Consider the following 14776-nt stretch of genomic DNA (forward strand, 5'->3'; position numbering starts at 1 on the left):
CTCCCACACCCACTCCCCCCTCTCTCCCGCTCGTGCCCGCGCCCGAGATGGCCGGGATTCGAATTCCGAATCCCGCCTCTCTCTCCACCTCCACCTCCCCCACGTCGGCCGGCGAATCATGCCCCTACTGGCCATGTCCGAGTTCCCCCTCCCCTATATAAGCTCCACCGCCATCCCCTCTCTCTTTTTCCCCATCTCGCCGAACTCTCTCGTGGTCCCCATCGCTCCCGCACCGTGCATCCACCCGCTGCCGCCTTTCCCGCCACTCCGGCCGCCTCTAGCCGCCGCTAGGCTCGCCGCCACACCGCGCCGTCGCCTCCGTTGGTTCGAGTGGCCGAGATCCACCCCGTCCACCCCTCCTTCGTCGAGGTTCGCCGCCGGAGCGCCATTCCCGCCGTGCGACGGTGAGAGCCGCCATGTCCGTCGCCTTCGGCCGGCGTTCCCGCCTTCTATGGCCCCTCTCTCCCTCTCTAATCTTGTCCTTTTCGTTCTTTAGGTCGTCTCGGACCCCGTCCACCGCTTGTCGACCTCCCTCCATCGCCTCTCGTCGCCGGTCGTCGCCGCCCCCTCCGGTGAGGACTCCCTCCCCTTTCCTTTCCTTCCCCGTTTCCCCGTGCGCCGCCGCCACCCGCACTTGCCGTCGCCTTCGGTCGTCGCCGCCGCCGGGGAGCCGTCCGCCGCCGCCGCCCTTGCCATGGCCGGCCGGCCGGCTTTGTGCCGAGTCGAGCCGAGCCAGGCAGCCACCGCACCGTCCGATCGGCCCTGGGCCGATCCGGACCGTCGATCCTGTGGACCGGTGGTGGACCACCCGCGTGGTCCCGGTCCACGGTAGACCGGCCACCCCTTGCGCCACTGACATGCGGGTCCCGCCTGTCGGCGCTGACCCCCCCCCTTGATGACGTCAGCCCTAGGACTTATTGCGCAATAAATGATTTAAGGACTTTTTGTTATAGTAATAAACACAGTGAATCTTCTAAAAATCATAACTAATTCATCCGTGCTCCGTTTAAGCCCAATCATGTCTTAGTAAATCAAGAAAAAATTGTAGAATCCATTAAAAATGGTTTTGTTCTCTGTTTCAGTAGTCTTATAGCCTGTTTGCATTGTTTGCCTTGTATGTCGCTTAGATTCTGGTTCTTCCGACGCTCCGGTGTACTTCGAGATAGTCGCCGAGGTTCCTCCAGCAGCAGAGCAAGGTAAGTCATGCTTGTCACTTGAACATGTTGATCCTATATTGCAAATGCTCTATTGTTTTTCTTCAAATACTGCATTGTTTTATAATGTTACTATGGGATGTTCACCTATTGTTACAACCATGCTATTTTGGTACCATGCTCCTTGTTAGCTTGGGTTATAACATGAATAGACTTTGGACTAGGAATTGCTTAGCCATGTTTAGTTCAACTAGCACACAATGAGGGAGATCCTATTACTGTTTAGACTGTAGGTTCTAATGGTAATGTTGGATTAGTACCACCGCTTTGGTGTTGATTAATTAAAATGAATCACATGGTGGGCTGTGGGTGCATGGTTTTGCTAGTCGCACCCATGGCAATTAAGGACCGGTTCATGGGATGCCCTGGAAGAACTTATCGTACTTACCACAAGCCAGCGTGGGCAACAGCTGGGCTTGTAGTGTAGCTTTCCTCTAGCTGACGCATCCAGGCAAGGGTGGGCGTGATGGAGCGGGACGGGCCCTGCGACGGCCTCTGTCACTTCCGGATTCACCTAGGCACGAGAGGGGACTGCCCGCTGCCTTGCGAGGAGTGGGGGTGAAACCTGAGGTGTGGTGTGCTTGGTTAGAGGGGGTTATGCGAAGGGTCCTGTCACGGCCTCTTTCCGATATGTCGTGGTGGCATGTCGGCACACGGAAACGTGTCGTGGGGCTGTGTCTTGTGGGTACAGTTGTACACCTCTGATCAGAGTAAAACTATTCGAATAGCCGTGCAGGCGGTTATGGGCGGTCAACCAGATTCACCGTGATTAGTTTCACCCTAGTGTAGTCTAATGAAATTGGATAGTTTAGGTGGATGGTTGGGCCTGTTGCAACGTGGGATAGCGTTGGACAGTGGATGATTAATATTGATTAATTATTACAACTGTTTACTTCTTTAAACTTCTGTTTATAAATGCCTGCTTTATGCAAATGAACCATTATAGCTACCCCTTGATAATTCCCTGCATCATACCCCTATTCCGGTATGACTTGCTGAGTACAGTGGGTAGTACTCAGTCTTGCTCTATTTACCCCAACCCTAGAGTATGAGTATGTGTCAGATGGTGGTTTCTCCGAGGAGTAGGCTTCGTCCGTGCCGTCGAGGATGCCTGTGGAGTGGTGTTCCCGCTGCAGATCAAGTCAAGGCTTTGCTCCAGTTATATCTCGTTTTTCCGCTGCATTTATGTAAGACTTTGATAATGTTTGTAAGACGTGGATCTGAATGTCAACATTGTCGTTTGTGTACCCCGGCCGGTCCTGGACGGGGATTTTAATGCACATTCTGCTTGGAATTCTATTCGGGAATTTCTGGGCGTGACATTGATCAAGTTAGAGAAGCTCAAATCAATGATCCTGATATTCATGAGATCAAGAAGAATATGAGACGAGGAAAAGCTATCGGTTTCTTGGAAGATGAGCAAGGAACTGTATGGTTGGGTGAGAGGATCTGTGTCCCAGACAACAAAGATTTGAAAGATGCAATTTTGAAGGAAGCTCATGATACTTTATACTCCATTCACCCTGGTAGTACTAAGATATACCAAGACCTCAAGGAATGATTTTGGTGGGCAAGTATGAAGCGTGAGATAGCAGAATATGTAGCAGTATGTGATGTTTGTCAGCGAGTCAAGGCAGAACATCAGAAACCCGCAGGTTTTTTGCAGCCTTTGAAGATACCAGAATGGAAGTGGGAGGAAATCGGTATGGATTTCATCACTGGTCTACCCAGAATGTCATCGGGCCATGACTCTATTTGGGTGATAGTCGATAGACTTACCAAAGTGGCTCATTTCATCCTGGTGAGGACCACCTATTCCGGAAGTCGGTTGGCAGAATTGTATATGGCAAGGATTGTGTGTTTGCATGGTGTTCCTAAGAAGATAGTATCCGATCGAGGTAGCCAGTTTACTTCAAAGTTTTGGAAGAAGCTTCAGGAAGAGATGGGTTCCAAGCTGAACTTTAGTACTGCTTATCTCCGCAGACAGACGGACAAACTGAAAGGGTAAATCAGATTTTAGAAGACATGTTGAGAGCTTGTGCTTTAGACTTCGGTGGAAGTTGGGATAAGAATTTGCCTTACGCGGAATTCTCGTACAACAACAGTTATCAAGCTAGTCTTCAAATGGCTCCTTATGAAGCATTGTATGGTCGGAAGTGCCGCACTCCGCTTTTGTGGGATCAAACGGGAGAACGTCAGGTTTTCGGGACTGATATCCTAAGGGAAGCAGAAGAGAAGGTAAAGATCATTCAAGAAAGATTGCGTGTGGCTCAGTCTCGTCATAAGAGTTATGCCGACAATCGCCGCAGAGATTTAAGTTTTGAAGAAGGAGATCATGTGTACCTTCGTGTCACGCCTCTCCGAGGGGTTCATCGTTTTCACACCAAAGGAAAATTGGCACCGCGTTTTGTGGGACCTTATAAGATTGTCAGTAGAAGAGGAGAGGTCGCTTATCAGTTGGAGTTACCTCAATCTTTGGCAGGAGTCCATAATGTGTTCCATGTGTCGCAGTTGAAAAAGTGTTTAAGGGTACCTACCGAAGAAGCTAATCTTGAACAGATAGGAGTCCAAGAGGATCTGACATATGTTGAGAAACCAATCCGTATCTTGGAAACAGATGAGAGAAGAACCAGGAATAGAGTTATCCGTTTTTGCAAGGTTCAATGGAGTAATCACTTAGAGGAAGAATCTACTTGGGAACGAGAAGATGAATTAAAGTCAGCTATCCGCATTTGTTCGCCAGTTCTTCCGAATCTCGAGGACGAGATTCCGTTTTAGGGGGATAGGTTTGTCACACCCTAAAAATCCCAAATATATAAATTGTTGTTTAATTAGAATTATTAGAATTGATTTTAAAAGCCTAGAAGAGAAGATCTAATTTTAAATAATAAATTCCAATATAAAAGTGGGCTAGATAAAATTTTATTAAATACTTTGCTTGATTCTATAGTTCCTAGATTTTTCTGAGATTTATTTGAGCCAAGGAAGTATTTTTAATAAATGGAATTGCATTTCATGAATAATTTAAATTGAAAAAGGTTTTAAAAAGTTCTCTTTTGGCTTTGGGCCGAAAGTCGGCCCAAACCTCTCTCTCTCTCTCCCCGGCCCAAGCCGGCCCGCAGTCGAGCGCCGCTCGCGCGTGCTCGCGCGTCCTCCCGCTGAGAGGGCCGTCGTCAACCTCCAGCCGTCGCCCGGCTGAACCCTAGCCGAGCCGCGCCGCCGCCGCCCTTCCAAATTCGTTCATCCCTTTCTCGATCCGGTGAAATTGATAGAGGGAAAATGATCCCCGAGATCCACTCTACCTTTTCTCTTTTGAAATCGTCGGCTAAAATCGTTTGGAAATCTGTGGATTCGATCTCGAATCGGATTCGTCTCTCTCCCCGAACCCTAGACTTTCCTTCACACCGCCGGTCGTCGTGGGCCTCCGCCGCCACCCCTAGCCGCTATAAAAGGACCCCGGTGTCTCCTCTACCCGCCGCCACCCTCGCTTTCGTCTCTCGCCGCCGGTAGAGCTCTAGCGCCGTGTAGCCTAGCGCCGCCGTCGCCGCCGTTCGTCCAGCCGTGCGCCGCCGTCGCTCCGGTCGTCGTCATCGCTCGGGAAAGCCGCCGTCGTGATCATCAAGTCGTCGCCGACCTCGTCCGCCCCTTCGTCGTCGCTGTAGATCGCCGGAGCCCCGCCGTCGTCGTCAAGCCGAAGGTCGCCGCCGCTTCTTCCTCATCGTCGTCGCCATCCGATGACCTTCTGCCGTTGTTTTGGTCACCGGTGAGTTCGCCGCGTCGCCAGCAACCCGTAGGTGTCCTTCATTTGCGTCGCCACGCCGTCGTTCACCGGCGAGCACGCGAGGCCGAGCCGCCGTTGGTGATGACGTCATCGCTGACGTCATCGACGCCGTCCGTCGTAGACCGGTCGTAGACCGTTAGATCTTGGCCGCCCGTTTTGGATAGATTGATCACGGCCGTTCGTTTCCGTGATCCGCCGCCATGCACCCGGTCCACCGTGAGCCGACCCGCTGACGCAATAATCCCCTTTTTCCTTTTCAAAAATAATTCATTATTGTGTCATAATTCAATTAAAATCTATATAAATGTTTTAATCCGATTTAATCTTTGAAAATTCATAACTAATTCATCTTAGCTCGGATTTAGTTGGTTCAAGTCTCTAAATTTTTCTAAAATTGAGATCTACATGTTAAAAATATCCACATGTACTGTTCATGCTTGTTTATGTGCTGTTTTGGTGATTTTGTTCTTTTCTCTTTAGATTCCGACGTTCCCGGAGAGTCCGAATTTGCAGGAGAAGACTTTGAAGAGTTCCAAGGCCAGCAAGGCAAGTCACACAGATCCCAAACAATCCTTTGAGCATGTTGATCTCGTTTAAAGCTATTGTTTCTATTCAACAATTGCATTTATTTTTGAATGTCATTGGGTGGAAATAACCTATTGCTTTGTTATTTCTTGATTACCCTATTCTTTGATACCTTGGGTTATTATAACTTGACTAGTTGAGCTTTATATATATGGGTTCAGCTGGATATTAGATAACTTATGCTTAGAAACATTAGCACACTACTGGGATAACTTATGCTTCACTATTATTTAATGATGGCTTAATGGTAGCTCATGATGGTTAATCATGATTGGTTAATTAATTAATTTGCCAACTAAAAATTGATAATGGTGGGTTGTGAGCATATGATTTTGATGGTTGTGCTCATGACAATTAAGGACCGGTTCACGATTTTCGGTTGTGAAACATTTACCGTGCCAACCACAAGCCGGCGTGGGCAACGGCTTTACTTTATGTATAGCATGGTTCATAGTAGAGCACCAGACTGTGAAGTGGCAGAGATAAGCCCACGGGGGTCGCTGGGGAGTCCATACCTTGTTTATAAGGGGGTGATTATGATCCGGGAACGGTGCACTGCTTTGAATTGTATTATATAGAGGGTATTGTCACAATCTCTATTTGGGTACTTGTCAAGTATCGCGACACATGGTTGACATGATGTTGAGGTTGTGTCTTGTGGGTACAGTGGTACACCTCTGGCCGGAGTTTAAACTATTCGAATAGCCGTGCCCGCGGTTATGGGCGTGTCTAACAATGTCTTTCGTAATTAGTCTCACATTTCTCACCATATTAATTTATGATGTTAATAACTTGTTTAGCTCCTGGTTTAGAATGGTTAATTCCTGGTTTGGAGATAGAACTGTGCAGCCGGGATTGGTTGTTCAGAATGGTTGGGCCTATGCAACAGGGTATGTTGTATAGCGTTGGATTAATATTGTTTAATTATTATTTAACTGTTTTATTAAATTCTGAAATATTTGTTAAATGCTATTTATGCAAATGAGACTATACTATGCCATCCTTTGTTATCCTGTGCACTTGTATATTTGCTGCGTGGCTTGCTAAGTATGTCATATACTTACCTTGCAATCATTCATCAGAGGAGGAGTTCTATAGTGATGCTGATGGTGTTGAGGATTAGGCCTAGTCCTGGTCAAGCTACCTGTGGAGAGGAGTCGCCTGCGCTGTTTCTTTTATTTTCCGCTGCTTAGAACTTTATTGATTGAGAGGAACTATCTACCTCTGTAATGATATTTTATTCGCTTATTAATTAGAGTAATAATTGTACTTTATTATCAATTTGTTATTGTGTGCCTCGGCTGATTCATGGACGAGGGTTTACACACATGTAAGCGTTTGGAATTTTGGATAGAAATTCCGGGCGTGACAGAAAAGAAGGACAATATCTAGACAATCAAGCCGTTGGACGTTTCATAGGGTGGTGGATACCCTATATAATCTAGGTCAACGTTAATATTTAACCTAATCGGCTGCCTTCCAGTAATATATGTTAGCTAATTAAGGATTAAATAACAATATTGCCAGAGATTATATAGGATATATGATAACTCGACGATTTACATAAATAGGATTAGAGTGTCATAAAGATGGAAGCACTAATCCCGAGAACGCAAGCCGTCATGACAAGTTTACCTCTAGTTGAAGATCGAAACGATGCAACTCAACCCGAAAGCAAGAATTCGTCGAGATGAAACGAAAGTAAAAAGGGTGGCGATGCGTCGAGATTGTATTGAATGTGTGTTGTTTGATTACATAGGTTCGAGTCATATTTATACCCGAGATACAAAACATGTCCTTGTCGGACACGACTCTTATCTTTAACAAACTCTAAGACACCATAAGTCTTTACGGCAGACTTTTGCCCAAACTTATCTCTAAGGAAGTTACATAAAATATTCTAATTAATAGATACAATTGCCTTTTCAGGACTCAATCCGTGCATGGCAATCCATATGAAGCACATTAACTCAACCCGACAACGTGTACCGAGTCACATTGTCGGAATCGGCTCAATCGGCTACCTTGTCCGACTCGAACTCTGTCGATTCTGGTCGTAGCCGATTCGGACTTCGGCCGATTCTTGCTCTGTTTCCGGAACGATCTATCTCTTAGATTCCGCTTTGATTTTATCTTCACCTTCGATACTTGAATTACCAAATTTGGTCGCTAACAAGGATAAATGATTTAAGAGTTTACTACATGCTAATAATTTTATATATTACCTCTGTATGATCATTGTCCTTTGTAGGCAACCCATATTTGTTTTCTCTTTTATGTGAAAACAGGGTAGTGCATGACTGGTTTGGATTTGCTGATCAATTTCAAAGAGAATCCGGAATCACTCCTGAGAAGAGCCAGACCCAGAGTCATCTCTCCTCAAGTGACTTTATCAGCAACCAGATCAGTCATACCAGCGTCATCAACACTTAACGATATGGCTAAGAAGACCCTTCACAAGTTCACTGCTCCCTCTGCTGACAACATGCCCGTTGGACTCCCGAAGTCAGCATGGGAGATGGTGAAAACCAGCCTAATCACGATGGTGTAGGCTAGCCCATTATGTGGCAAGCCTAATAAGGATGCAAGTGCTCATCTCCAGTAATTCCTAGATATCTGTAGCACGGAGTCAGTCCAGATACTATCAGGCTCCGACTGTTTCCGTTCTCCTTCCTTGGAGGAGCGAAATAGTGGTTCTACGCCAACCGTGCAATGGTGAATACCAGAAATAAGTGCTCAACGACATTCCTCTCAAAATTCTTCCTAATGGGCAAAAACCAACGCTCTTCGTGGAAGAATATCCAGCTTTCAGCGGATGAGGGATGAAACCAATCCTGAAGCTTGGGAAAGGCTGCAGTAGTACGTCACCACTCGTCCTCATCGGATGGACGAGTGGCTCATCCTGCAAAATTTCTTCAATGGATTAATCCTCTAGTCCTGGGATCACATGGACGCTGCTGCTGGAAAGACATTCTTCTCAAATATGGTTAGAGGTGCCACTAACCTGATTGAGAAGATGATCTCAAACATAGGTTGGAGCAAGGAACGACTCTTAACCCATCAACGCGGCATGCACACCATCATGGAGACGGAAATGCTCGCTGCTAAGTTGGATCTCCTTAAAAAGAGACTAGACAACAGTGAGAAATACGCCAAGCAGGGTACTGTTAAGGCCCTGGGCTCTCACATGACATGTAAGGTCTGTGGAAATGACGGTCACTCTGGGACAGATCGTCCGGAAACCCATAAGGATGTCATGTTCATGAATAACAACAACGGTATCGTCCACAAAGAGATGAAGGATGGTACATTGCTCCATAGGGAATATTACGTACGAACCAAAACCAACAGAACATGAGGAAGGTCAAAGTAAAACCCTGACGGATAGCCTCATCGATTTCATGGTGAACTTCCTGGAGCGGGAAGAAACGAGGATCCGTCGATACCTCAAGTTGGCATTCAAGAAGCCGGGAATACAGGCCGGTCAACCTGCGTTCCCAGTTTCGAAGAGGTCACCGACCGCACCAAAAACAAAGAAGGTGTGGCGAGTTAAGGAGAAGGCACCCGTCCCTGTATCTCTGGAACCGGGTACCTCATCAAGCTAAAACGATGGAGGTACGATCATGCTCGTCGGACCTAAAACGATGTCGCCCTTGCCAACAGGTAAATTTGTAGTTATCCCATATTTATTTTCCGCATTGCATTAGCGCATATTTACCTTTTTAGTTTTTCCATTCAAAGTTTTGCATTTTAATATGAATTTGGAGACAACAAATTTAAAATAAATTTATGAGCAAAAATAAAATAAAATTTTCAGCCGCATGGCTAGGGGGGAGACATTCATACCAATTCAACTCAATTCTAATACTCTCCCCCAAATTCATTTGCTCTCAAGTTCATTTCAACTTAGCCTATCTCAATCTTCATTTGCTGCATTTAGTTTAGACACTTGGCATATACAAGTTTGCTTTAGTTCGGTGCAAGGTTAATCGGCGGGTACTTGCTTAACCCCCGCTCGAGTAGTCTTGTAACCTTGCTCTTTGTAGCCATGAAGAAACAATTTTCGGGCATATTCAAGAGAGGATCAAGCACACAGTTAAGGCGACACGATGAGCCCAGCACACCCTCTTCCGCCGATACATCGATGGAGGAGGCGGACGTTCCACCAAGGCTATACGACAACTCCGATCTCGACCTCATGGGCGACCGGGAACTGCAAGCCTATTACATGCTAAAATACCGAATGCTTGCTCACACCCAAGCATACGACCTGGACCTTCTGAAAAGGATAGGTATGGATGCTGAGTTTCATACTGTTTGGCGTGCTTTAGGATGGGATAAATTTGCATGTGTAGATGAACCGGTTCCCGTTTGCTTACCATGCAGTTTTTATGTACCTTGCTAAAGGTAGGCGATGGTGTTAATTTCCGGTTATTCTGCAAGGAATATCACCTTTCTTGGAAAGACCTTAGCTTGCATCTAGGCTTTGACAAAACATGCAAAGTTAATTTCAGTAACGCATTTCCTAATTTTAACAAACGTATGTTTTGGCAAAGTATTTTGGGTCTCCCATTCTGTAAAAAGCCTAGAACTAATGACACCCATAATCCTACTCTTAGGCTTATGCATAAGTGGCTTGGTTTTACTTTGTTCCCTAGAGCCGATGTCCAGATAGTTCGTAAAGACGAACTTATCCTCTTGTATGCCATGGTTAAGAGAATTAAGGTTTCACCCGTTCAGTGCATGATTAGTCAGTGGTTAGAAAACATAAGGTTGACCGGTCCTGTTGAGTGTACATCTTTGGTTACCCGTCTAGCATGTAGAGTTGGGGCTTTGATTAATATGCAAGTATCTTATATTACTACTCCCCGCTCTTATGTTGATGAGGCCTATTTGGTTCAAGGCCACATACTCAAGCATGGTCCAAATGATACTCTTGTGTTTTTCTTCCTCGGTTATACAAATGAGATCCCGCTACCTAACCCGGGGTTTTATTTGTATAACTGCCAAGAACTAACCATTTCTCTCCAAGAGGAGTTGTATCGTGATGTCCCACGCAGGGTAACACGACGAATGGCGATAGAAGCACCCCAGGAGGCGTCTTCCTCTTCACCACCAGTGCGGATGTATAGAGACAGTTGGGACCCAACCGCGGATGCCCCCGGTTGGACCAAAGTCCTGCAGTATGATGCCGGAGTTTCGACCTGGCAGAGTGCCAGTGACAACCGGTGGTATGCATAGGAGCACTGGGGGTACTCGCGTTCCTCTAGTTCAAGTGGTCTACCTCCTGCCTCCCGGATGCGTCGCTCAGTCTCCTCTCGAGGGGATTTGGGTGAACTTACCCAAAGGATGGGCATACTTGAACTGCAGACAGGGAGCATGCAGCACACGCTGGAGGGACATGTGGTGCAGACACGGGAGTGGCAGCAATCTGTTGATGCACAACTTGCAAATCTCAACACCACGATGCAACAACAGTAAGCTGATTGGCAAGCGTACTACCGCTACCAGGGATTCAATCCCTACCATGAGCCATAGCAAGAAGCAAGCTTGGGGGGAGATGTCCCCCCTCCCCCTCTCACTAAGGTGACTTGTATCTTTCCTTTCATTGCATGTTTAAATTTTTGCATTGCATTTATACACCTAAAAACAACATAAAATTTTGCAAAATCAAAAATACCAAAAAGATAGGGTAATATGCTAGGTAAGACATGCTTAGTTATTCATATTGAAATGATGAATAGTTATTCTGTTTTATATCTCTCATATATGGGTCATGGTTAAGTGCTCTCTCAAAATTTGAGTAAGAATAACCAACAATTATCAGGAACCTGAGGTAAGTGAGCTGCACTTTGTTGATCTGAGTCTAGCTGCACTTTGTTGATCTGAGTCTAGGTTGTTGCGAGATATGAGATAGTAAATAAGAGTTTCTATGATCCTGTTCTAAGTTTGACTTGAATTCCGAATGTTTTATTTTCCGAAATGATAAATTTCAAAGTTCCTCATTTGATATGAGTTCCTACTAGAGCCAAAAAATATCCATATTGATTAAGCCATATACATTTTGGTTACTTGTAAGTCCATTGAAATTTGTCAAATCTTTGTGACTTCTGTAGATACTTTTCATGCTCTATGATCAAGATCATACACCCACATATATGCATATGCTAAACTTCTACACTGCAAGCTAGCATCCATTCTATCTTTATTTCCATTATACCATCATCAAAATAAATTCTTCATGCTTATATGTGCTTTCTTCTCCTAAAAAGAAAATCCTTTCTGAATAAAAAAGAAAAGAGAAAAAGGAGGGAAAGGCATGGTTATGAAAATAATAATCATAATAAACTTATGCTCTCTCAAAATATTGAGCAAGATGTTAAAAAAAATGTAGCCATGCCCTCTCTATATTTATGAAAGGAGGATTTGGAGAAGAAAGTAAGCACAAAGGAGAAGAATTTTCTTTCTTTTCCACATTCCATTTCCACCATATGTCACACACACTTTGCACAATCTTGATCTTGAGTATGATTAGTCATCTATTTTAGTCCAAGTTTTTGACTTAGTAATAAATGTGAATACAAGTATGCCATGTTTGATCCCTACCAAGCTCCATATATCAAACCTTAGAGTAGGATTCAAAAAGGCAAATTTGGTGAGGAATTCATATTCAAACACTCTGAGTGATCGAGAGAATCATTTGAGGAACTTAGATTTCTTTTGAAAAATCATTTGAAAACTTCCAAGATAAAAGTTAAATAAAGATTGGGTGACTAGCGCTCTAATTGTTGTTCTGTCTCTCAACCGCTCAAGACAAGGAAAGGCAGTGTCTCGCGGGAATTAGGTGTAAGGGTAAGCCATAATGCCAAACTTATTTGGTTTGAGAGAGAGTACACATACCTTGCATCTGTATCTTTGAGATATACAGCATAGTAGCAACTCCTAATCGACAACCAAGTTTAAATTTTTGTGAGCCCTTTACTCGGAACGAGCAAAGGTTCAAGCTTGGGGGGTTTGTTGACGGTCGTTATCGACCAGTTTCGACCGTCAATATTACCCAATTAGTAAATACTAGCTATGTTTGCGATGTATAATTCCCGAATAAAATATCTACTTCCACTATGTACTATGCTACTAACATCTATGTAGAAGAAGCACATATAAATAGAGAAGAATCGACAAAAAATAGATGAACGATCAATCAGACGCTGTCGAGAATCAGACTTATGGATAGATGGGCTGAGAACTCAGATATGACACGATCCAATAGGACCAAAATTCACTATTCTGGATAAGAGAGGAGTTATGGGGGCTACCTGCCAAAAATGGGCCAGAGTAGCCCAGCCCATGGTTCGGCCGAACCCACCTTGAAGCCGTTCGATGCAGGGTTTGCGATGGACGGTGTGGATCACTCCCCAATGATGGTTGGAGGGCATTTTCGACCATTCCAACCGCCAAAACCGTCATTGGGAGGTTATCTCATTCCATTCTCCACACACCTCAAGAAGAAGATCAAGAGCTCTCCCAAGTTTAGTTTAGTAGTTCTAGTACTAGTGGAGTAGGAAATAGAATAGTCTTCATAGTCCTCGACTCTTCAGGAGATTTCGGGTATGGCTCTACTAGCTTTCCTCTTTTCTTTTGTAAGACTTATTGAATTAATACAATATTCTTCTTTATACACTTTCGTTATCTTATTCCATTCATATAATTGAGTACCGACTTTACTTTATACTTGTACGAATATAGTTGTGTGACTAGCTTACCAGAGAGGTGTATTGGTGTGGGTTTAGTGTCCGAGTATTCGTTTGCTCTATGTCGGTTGCAAGGATACAGAGTAGTATTTAGTAATGTAAGTGCGATGCTTAGATTATTATATACCATTAATTGGGGTAATATGCAATGGTTCAGAGGCTGGCCACTGATGGTGACAGCTCAATACGGGTGTTCCTCTGCATGTGTATATTATCCTAAGTACAATTTCCTGGGGAGGGTACTCCTCCGTATTTAGCCTCGGTTGGATGGCCATGACAGATTGTCGTAAGGAACTCAGCAACAAGGGGTGGTCTCTCAAAACACCAGGAGGACACTGTTAGAGGGTATTGGTTGCATGATTGTATACCAACAAGTATAGACTAAAGATGTATATATACTAGAAGTACAGGAATGATACTTTTTGTTATTCTTTCTCCACTTAGCTTAGACTATATTTTAGTGAGAATATCTTAGTTCTTTCTTCTGTGTGCCACCCTACCCTTTGAACTAAATTAACTCCTGCATAGACTTTGATGTATATAAGTAATATTTGAATTATTAGCATAGTACTATCTTATCATATCTTCCCTTGGGATAAAATAAATACGATACCTTGGAATACTCCCAGGTGAAATGCTACAATGGTATATCCGTGCGCTTGCAGATCACATCTGTAACCATAATATACCAGGATTATTTCTAGTGCTATTGCTGGGAATTATATTTTCAGTAGTGTCGCTAAGAAATACCAACACGTGCCGCCTGAGACCCCCTGTCACATCGTGATGATGGGAGGCCGCTTAGCCTCTTGTCGCACAAGTGAGGCTTGCCTAACCCGGTTATGGTAGGGTTTCCGTTTCCCAGCACAAGTGAGGACCCAAAAGTCCTCATTTATTAAATATCGAATGACATACGTGTCCCCTGTGTCAGCCAGATGGATTTGACGGGCCCCACGCCGCAACATGGCATGCAAGAGACTTCCAAGGCAAGGAACGAGACATGCATTTAATGTGATTATCCTCCCTGAATAGGCTCAGTGGGCCCATGTAGTAACCCCTTGAGATATAAAAGGAGGTGCAGGCCTACTTAGGGAGGGGATGAGCCCTTTTTCACTAGAGCAGTCGCCTCCCCTCATCATCAACACCTTCCACTCCAACAAGGAGATCTTGTAATCTCACTCTCTCAATCAGCATAGCATAAGAGTAGGGTGTTACGCTTCTCAACGGCCCGAACCTGTATAAACCGCTATTGTCTCATCTCCCTAGGGGGGCCCGACCCCCTCTTATTCACACTCCACCACAGAATCCTCGAATACCAATCACTACCCCCGGCCGAACCAAAAAAGGGGGGCCTCATGGTTCCCTGGTGGAGGAGTTCACCCGCCGACATCTATTCTCTTAAATCTTTCTCTCGTCACCACTTCAAATTATTTTTTCATCTGTGG

Source organism: Oryza sativa, chromosome 7 (assembly GCF_034140825.1).
Source record: "Oryza sativa Japonica Group chromosome 7, ASM3414082v1".
Lineage (NCBI taxonomy): Eukaryota > Viridiplantae > Streptophyta > Magnoliopsida > Poales > Poaceae > Oryza > Oryza sativa.